Raw genomic sequence first — 9,053 nt, 5'->3', positions numbered from 1 at the left:
AATAGAAATTTGACTCACACAAATGAAATCTTTTTTCCTATAATAAGAGGAAAAAAGTGTTAGGTTATGTAGACAAAGGATCAAGCTGAATGTTTTGATGATGTCAAAGTTTCACATGCGTCTCAAAGTCTCAAAGCTTTATTCAAGACAAAGAAATTAAAGATATTCAAGATGGATGATCAAGACAGTCTCTAGAGTCTTAGAAAAGGTATATTAAATAGAAAGGGAATTCCAATTGAAGTAGCAAAAGGTTTGGTCAAGAATTTTAAGTTAAAAAGTCTTTTTCAACAAATTTACTCTCTGGTAATCGATTACCAGAGGATGTAATCGATTACCAGTGGCCAAAACTGATTTACAACAACTATTAAAATTTGAATTCAAGGTTTGCACTGTGTAATCGATTGCACACATACTGTAATCGATTACCAGAAGAGTTTTTCACAAAACATTCTCAACAGTCACATCTTTTTGTGTGGTTCTTGAATGGCTATCATAGGCCTATATATATGTGACTTGAGACACGAATTTAAAAAGAGTTTTTCAGAACAAAAAGGTCTTATCCTCTTATAAAGAGAAATCGTTTTATCCTCTTACAAATTCCTTGGCCAAATTACTTGTGATTCAATAAGGAATTATTTGAGTGCTCAAATTGTTCAATCTATCTCTTTCAAGAGAGATTTCTTCTTCTCTTCTTCTTCATTCTGAAAAGGGATTAAGAGACCGAGGGTCTCTTGTTGTGAAAGAATTCTAAACACAAAGGAAGGGTTGTCCTTGTGTGTTTAGAACTTGTAAAAGGAATTTACAAGATAGTGGAACTCTCAAGCGGGTTGCTTGGGGACTGGACGTAGGCACAAGGATGTGGCCGAACCAGTATAAATCTGAGTTTGCATTTTCTCTTCCCTTAAACTCCTTTATTTATTATTGTTTTATATTCATATTCAAATTGTTCTATTTGAATCAATATTTAAGAAATTCATTATTAAGGGAATTTATAACTTGAATAGAAAGTTAAATAGAATTTTTAATTGGGGAAATAAGTTATAATATCTTAATTCAACCCCCCATTCTTAAGATATCTGAGGCCACTTGTCCAACAAGTGGTATCAGAGCTTCATTCTTGTATAAAGTTTAGAAGCTTCAAGAATTATGGCCTCATCAAACTACTTGTTTCCCGAGGGAAATTCTATAAATAGACCTCCCGTCTTTAATGGAGTGGGTTACCACTACTGGAAAACCCGCATGCAAATCTTTATAGAGGCAATAGATTTAAATATTTGGGAAGCCATAGAACAAGGACCTTATGTTCCCTCTATAATAGCCGGAAGTGCAACAATAGAAAAACCTAGAGCAGATTGGACTGAGGAAGAAAGAAGATTAGCACAATATAATTTAAAGGCCAAAAATATTATTACATCTGCCTTAGGAATAGATGAATACTTTAGGGTTTCAAATTGTAAAAGTGCTAAGGATTTGTGGGATACACTACAAGTAACACATGAAGGCACAAAAGATGTTAATAGATCTAGGATAAACACTTTAACTCGTGAATATGAACTTTTTAGGATGAATGTAAATGAAAGTATACAAGACATGCAAAAGAGGTTCACACACATAGTTAATCATCTTGCATCTCTAGGAAAAACTTTTCAAAATGAAGATCTAGTAAATAAAGTCTTAAGATGTCTTAATAGAGAATGGCAACCAAAAGTAACAGCCATCACAGAATCTCAAGATTTATCTAGTATGTCTCTTGCTACATTATTTGGAAAATTGTAGGAGCATGAAATGGAATTACTAAGATTAAATCAGCATGAAGAAACTGATAAGAAGAAGAAGGGAATCGCTCTTAAAGCCTCATCTGCAATCCAAGAAGACAGTGATAAAGAAGATTCAATTGACTTGGATAATGATGAAGATATTAGTCTGTTTGTAAAAAGATTCAACAAGTTCCTGAAAGTCAGAGGAAATCAAAAGCGACCCAATTTTAAACCTAAAAGAAGGACAGAAACTTCATCCTCTACTCTAAAATGCTTTGAGTGCAATCAACCTGGACATCTGAGGGTTGATTGTCCCATCTTCAAGAAAAAGATGGAGAAGTCTGAAAAGAAAAATATTAATGAAAAGAAATTGAAAAAAGCATACATTACATGGGATGAAAACGATTTGGAATCTTCTGAAGATTCAGAAAATGAAGAAATAAACCTCTGCCTTATGGCAAAAAGTTATGAAAGTGATGAAAAGGTAACATCTTCAAACAATTTATCTATTTCTTTTGATGAATTGCAAGATGCATTTGCTTATCTGCATAAAAAGTCAATTAAACTTGCAAAGTTAGTTTCATCTTCAAAGAAAACAATTTCAAATTTAGAAAATGAAATTTCAAAATTAAACAAAGAATTAGATCATCTTAGAAATGAAGTCTCAATTTCTAAACCAAATGAAAAAGTTCATATCTCTACTATTTCTGACAAGAAAATGTCAGATTCTTGTAGTTGTTGTGAAAAGTATGAAAAAGAAATCAAAGAGTTGAAAAACTCAATTGCAAAATTCTCTTATAGTAAAAATAATTTAGATGTCATATTAGGATAACAAAGACATGCCTCCAATAAGGCTGGACTAGGATATAAATTTGAAAAACAACAAAAATTTCATAAAAACTTCTATACTTCCACACAAAAATATAATTCTAGTTTTATCACATGTTTTTACTGTGGAAGAAAAGGGCATGACACATCTACATGCTATTTTAGAAGAAATTGTAACATTATTAAAATGATTTGGGTCCCAAAAGGATCTGTCATTCATACTAACACACAAGGACCCAATAAAGTTTGGGTACCTAAGTTACAACCTTGATTTTGTAGGAACCCTTGAGGAAAAAGTGGTGCATAGATAGCGGATGCTCAAAACATATGACGGGAGACGAATCAAAATTCACACATATCTCTCCCAAGAAAAGCGGACATGTAACTTATGGTGACAACAACAAAGGTAGAATTCTTGGAGTTGGAAAAATAGGTACAAATGCTTCAACCTCCATTGAAAATGTTCTACTTGTTGAAGATCTTAAACATAGTCTGCTTAGTGTGAGTCAATTATGTGACAAAGGCTATCTGGTATCATTTGATTCTCAAAAGTGTGTCATTGAACATAAACATGATACGAATATAAAGCATATATGGTTTAGAGTCAACAATGTTTACATGATAGATTTAAGTCAAAAACTAGATAATAATCAATGTTTTCTTAGTAAAGATGATGATCCATGGTTATGGCATAAACGGAATGCACATATAAACATGGAACATTTAAATAGATTAATATCAAAAGATTTAGTTGTTGGTTTGCCAAAACTAAGATTTGAAAAAGATAGGCTATGTGATGCTTGTCAAAAGGGAAAACAAACTAGAGTTTCTTTCAAATCTAAAAACATTGTTTCAACTACTCAACCCTTACAATTACTACATATGGATTTGTTTGGTCCTTCCAGAATCATGAATTTTGTAGGAAGTTACTATGCTCTTGTTATAGTTGATGATTATTCTAGATACACATGGACTTTTTTTATCACTCATAAGAATGATGCATTTCAAGCATTTAGAAAACTTGCAAAAATCATTCAAAATAAGAAAAATCTCAAGATTATATCTATTAGGAGTGATCATGGGGGTGAGTTTGAAAATAAAGAATTTGAATTATTTTGTGATAAGCATGGGATTGAGCATAACTTTTCTGCACCAAGAACCCCTCAACAAAATGGTGTTGTTGAAAGGAAAAATAGATCTTTGGAAAAGATTGCTAGAACTTTATTAAATGATACTCCTCTTCCAAAATACTTTTGGGCTGAAGCCGTTAACACTGCATGCTACATTTTAAATAGGGCTTTAATAAGACCCATTTTAAAGAAAACTCCATATGAATTGTTCAATGGCAGAAAACCAAACATCTCACATCTTCATATCTTTGGTTGTAAATGTTTTGTATTGAATAATGGAAAAGATAACTTGGGAAAATTTGATGCTAAGTCAAATGAAGGTATTTTCCTTGGATATTCTCTGCATAGTAAAGCTTATAGAATATATAATAAAAGAACAATGACAATTGAAGAGTCTATACATGTTTCCTTTGATGAGTCTAATGACATTCTTCCAAGGAAGGATTTTTTAGATGATATTTCAGATTCCTTAGAAGATACACATATTCATGGAAATGACTCTAAAGAAAAAGATGAAGGAAGCAATGAAGATCCTCAAGATAATGGAGTTAGAGCAAATAATGAACTTCCAAGAGAATGGAAAGCCTCAAGAGATCATCCCCTCGACAACATTATTGGTGATATATCAAAAGGGGTAACAACTAGACATTCTCTTAAAGATTTATGCAATAATATGGCTTTTGTATCTATGATTGAACCTAAAAATATAAAAGAAGTCATAGTAGATGATAACTGGATCATTGCCATGCAAGAAGAACTGAATCAATTTGAAAGAAACAATGTGTGGAAGCTAGTAGAAAAACTTGAAAATTATCCTGCATAGGAACAAAATGGGTTTTTAGAAATAAATTAGATGAACATGGCATAATTATTAGAAATAAGGCTAGGTTAGTAGCAAAAGGGTATAATCAAGAAGATGGAATAGACTATGAAGAAACATATGCTCCAATTGCAAGATTAGAAGCCATTAGAATGCTCTTAGCATATGCATCCATAATGAATTTTAAGCTCTATCAAATGGATGTTAAAAGTGCTTTTCTAAATGGTTTAATTCAAGAAGAAGTATATGTTGAACAACCTCCAGGTTTTGAAATCCCGGATAAACCAAATCATGTTTATAAATTACAAAAGGCTCTTTATGGTTTGAAACAAGCCCCTAGGGCATGGTATGAACGTTTAAGTAATTTTCTCCTAGAAAAAGAATTTTCTAGAGGAAAAGTGGATACCACATTATTCATAAAGAGAAAGCATAATGATATTTTGTTGGTTCAAATATATGTTGATGATATAATTTTTGGATCCACTAATGATTCATTGTGCAAGGAGTTTTCCTTTGATATGCAAAGTGAATTTGAAATGTCAATGATGGGAGAACTAAAGTACTTCATGGGATTACAAATCAAGCAAACTCAAGAAGGTATATTCATCAATCAATCCAAGTACTGCAAGGAATTGATCAAAAGATTTGGGATGGAAAGTGAAAAACACATGGCTACACCGATGAGCACTAGCTGTTACTTAGATAAAGATGAATCTGGTCAATCTATAGACATGAAACAGTATCGAGGTATGATCGGATCTCTTCTCTATTTATCTGCTAGTAGGCCTGATATTATGTTTAGTGTATGCATGTGTGCTAGGTTTCAATCCAACCCCAAACAATCACTTTTGAGTGCAGTTAAGAGAATCATGAGATATATATTAGGTACAATAAATTTAGGGTTATGGTATCCTAAGAACTCAACATGTAACTTAATAGGATATTCTGATTCTGACTTTGCCGGATCTAAAACTGATAGAAAAAGCACAAGTGGAACTTGTCAATTCATTGGATCCGCTCTTGTCTCATGGCATAGTAAGAAACAAAACAGTGTTGCCTTATCCACTGCTGAAGCGCAATATATTTCTGCCGGCAGTTGTTGTGCACAGATTTTATGGATGAAGCAACAATTATCTGACTATGGTATCCTTCTTGATCGTATACCTATTAGGTGTGATAATACTAGTGTCATAAATCTATCCAAAAACCCTGTTCAACACTCTAGAACCAAACATATAGAAATTAGGCACCATTTTCTTAGAGATCATGTCCTAAAGGGAGATTGTATATTAGAGTTGGTTGATACAAAGAATCAGCTTGCTGATATCTTTACAAAACCTCTCCCAAAAGAAATATTCTTTTCAATAAGAAGAGAATTAGACCTTTTAGACCTTAGTGATTTGGATAGGTAATTTTTTATGAATGATTGATTGTGTTTTGATTAAGTATGACGCTTGTTTTGTTTAATTTAGTTTACTTTTCTTGTTACTATAATTAACTCTTAAGATAGTATAAGTTTTTAGACTTAGAAATAAGTTTTTCTTTTAGGAAAAAACTATTTTTTGTTCTGGTAATCGATTACATGAATACTGTAATCGATTACAATAGAACAGATGGCCTGTAATCGATTACAATATTCATGTAATCGATTACCAGTAGGTTGCCTCCTCCTGTAATCGATTACCATTACTTGTAATCGATTACCACGTGTCCTGCTCTATAAATATCACATTTTCCATAAATCCCTGTGCAGCCCCTTCCTCCTTGCGACGTTCCTCCATTCCCAAACCTCCAAATCTTCCTATCTCACTCATTTCTTCATCAAATCAACTCCCGTAAATTGCAATCTTCTTCTTTTTCATTTTTCTTTTGATTTCACCGATTGAAATCTGCAAAAACTCCTTCAAATGGCAGAATCGTCAAAGAAACGTAAGGGTTCATCCGCCTCCGCTTCGGCTTCAAGAGCTCATCGTTCCGGAGCCACTAGCGCATCCACAGCACCAATTCCACCCTCATTATCCTCTTCCACATTGTTTTCTTCCGAAGAACAGCAGAAACAGTATTCAAATCTCTTCTCATCTCGTTCCATTATCGACCCTAAGTTTATGGAATTCTTTTCTGCTGAAACTTTTGATTGCATTCAAGCCTTTCAGAACCTAGGTCTTATACCTTTCTTGTCATTACAATTGCCTGTTTATCCTGAATTGGTTAAAGCCTTTTATTGTAATCTTGAAATTCAGGACAACACTTTAATTTCTGAGGTTTTTGGGATAAAAATGATCATTGGCCAATCCCTTTTCCATGACTTAACCCAATTGTCCAATTAAGCTTAATTATTAAGTGCTGCTTTTATTTTGCCTTTCTAATTTGATAATTATTATTATTACTATTAAAACTCTAATGAATGAATTAAAATTAACTATGATAATTATAAAGTTTTAACATTATAAATGTGAGGAGAAATTTTTTAATTTAGCCAAGTATGTTGATTAAAAGGCCTTTCATAAAATTGTTTTAATTCCTTGATTTATATATTGTTTAATGATTGTTTGATATTTATAATTATAAGCAAATATTTTTTTTAAGTACATCCATGCAGTTGAGACAATTAATTATGATTCAGAAACATCAAAGAGATTAAAATGTTAGATAAATGACACACTAATCTCATGAAACACACACACACATACATAACTGTTCTATCTATTAATTTTAAATGTTACTTCTAACTTTAAAGAGATGAAATATGAATATTATGTTTTAAAATATATTATTAAGATTTGAGTACTGAGACTATACTCAAGATCAATAGAAGATGAATTCGTATGCATAATATATATATATATATATATATATATATATATATATATATATATATAACTTGAATATAAATAATTTTTATAAAATATGAAACAAAATTATTTAAAATTATATGAAAATATAATTAATTAATATACAAATAAAAATTGCTTAAATCGAGGGATAAAAATGAATTTAAAATAAAACTTAATTGAAAAATATAATTAGATGAGATTTTATATGAAAAAGATATACAAGGTAATTAAAGCTGAAGTTTGACAAAAGAAATCTAACATAAAATAAAAAATTCATAAATAATTAAAATGTGAGGTTTTAAAAAAAATAACACGCCACTAGTGAGTTTGAACACTCACATCAGAAATAAACACTAGCTAGTTAATTATTTTTTAATTACATTATTAATCGCTTACAAGTTGATAATTGAATGATGTAATGAAAACCAATTACTGTGAGCAATTATTGGCAACTAGAACTAAATGGATATACGGTAAACCACTAAACCATGATCGGTTATAGAGAAAAATGCCACAAGATATAGACAACTCTCATAATAAACTTGCCATAAAGTGTGTTTGATAGCGGGGAACTGAGAGAGAAAAAAATAGAGAATAAATAATGTGAAGTCAGATGTGAATCTCATACTTTTTATATTTTATTTTAATTTAAAAATATATTTTTAATTTTTATCTTCTAAACCACATACATTCTTAAAGCCAAAAAAATCTTAGACCGAGGCTAATCTAGAACAAGTGGACGGCAGAGAAAAAGGGTCATCACTAAGCTTCTATTTTGTGACGAGGAAGCTGTCATTTCAAACTTGTTGACCGTTTCCTGCACATTTTGTGACAAGGATAGTACCCCTATATTCAACTATCCCAAAACTTTCAAGATTATTCTTGTACTTTAATTTTGGTGCATCTTTGGTTAATTTTGGTTTTTCCTTTAGAAGGATGACAATTTCTTATTACTTTGAGCATTGTTTGTAGTATTTAGAGGGAAAAGAGCTTGAGGAATTGGGTACAGATGAAGAGGGAAATGAAACAACACCTACAAAGTCAATCCCTCACATGTTTTACAAAACTCTTACTGCTGCCTCAAATACCAACACTCATAGGGGGTTCTTTGTCACAGTGTCACTTAATTTCAAACCGCCAGCCATGTACAATATAAGTTTGCTTGATTTTTAAAATAACTACCTTAAAATTCATACAAAAGGATGATTTCTGATTAACAGGGTAAATTTTTTTACACTAACTGTTCATATCTATCAAACTCTTGTTTTAATTGGTATTGATATGTATGTTCTTTCTATACTTTTTTACCAATCAATGTTATGTTGTTCTTTTATTGAAATGAATAGTGTATACTCTTTATTGATTATTAATATTAAGGAAACTTCTTAAGTAGCATCTTAAATATGTGTATGTTCTTTCTTGTATTGTTTCATGCATGGAGTTTTTAAATTATGACTTGTCATCAAACTCATAATTGTACTTTAATGTCTAATAATTTTAGTACGTACTAAGTTGGATATCAATTTTAGTACCTAGATATTAATTTTAATTTATGATAATTTGTCACTTTCGATATCCTTTTTAAGACAGTTATTACGAAATAACCGTCTTTGAAAGGTTTTCACTTTGACATTCAAAGACGGTTATTACGAAATAACTGTCTTTGAAAGTTTATACTTTTGAC

The sequence above is a fragment of the Glycine soja genome, chromosome 3 (assembly GCF_004193775.1).
Source record: "Glycine soja cultivar W05 chromosome 3, ASM419377v2, whole genome shotgun sequence".
Classification (NCBI taxonomy): Eukaryota; Viridiplantae; Streptophyta; class Magnoliopsida; order Fabales; family Fabaceae; genus Glycine; species Glycine soja.
Note: the sequence above shows the minus strand (reverse complement) of the source record.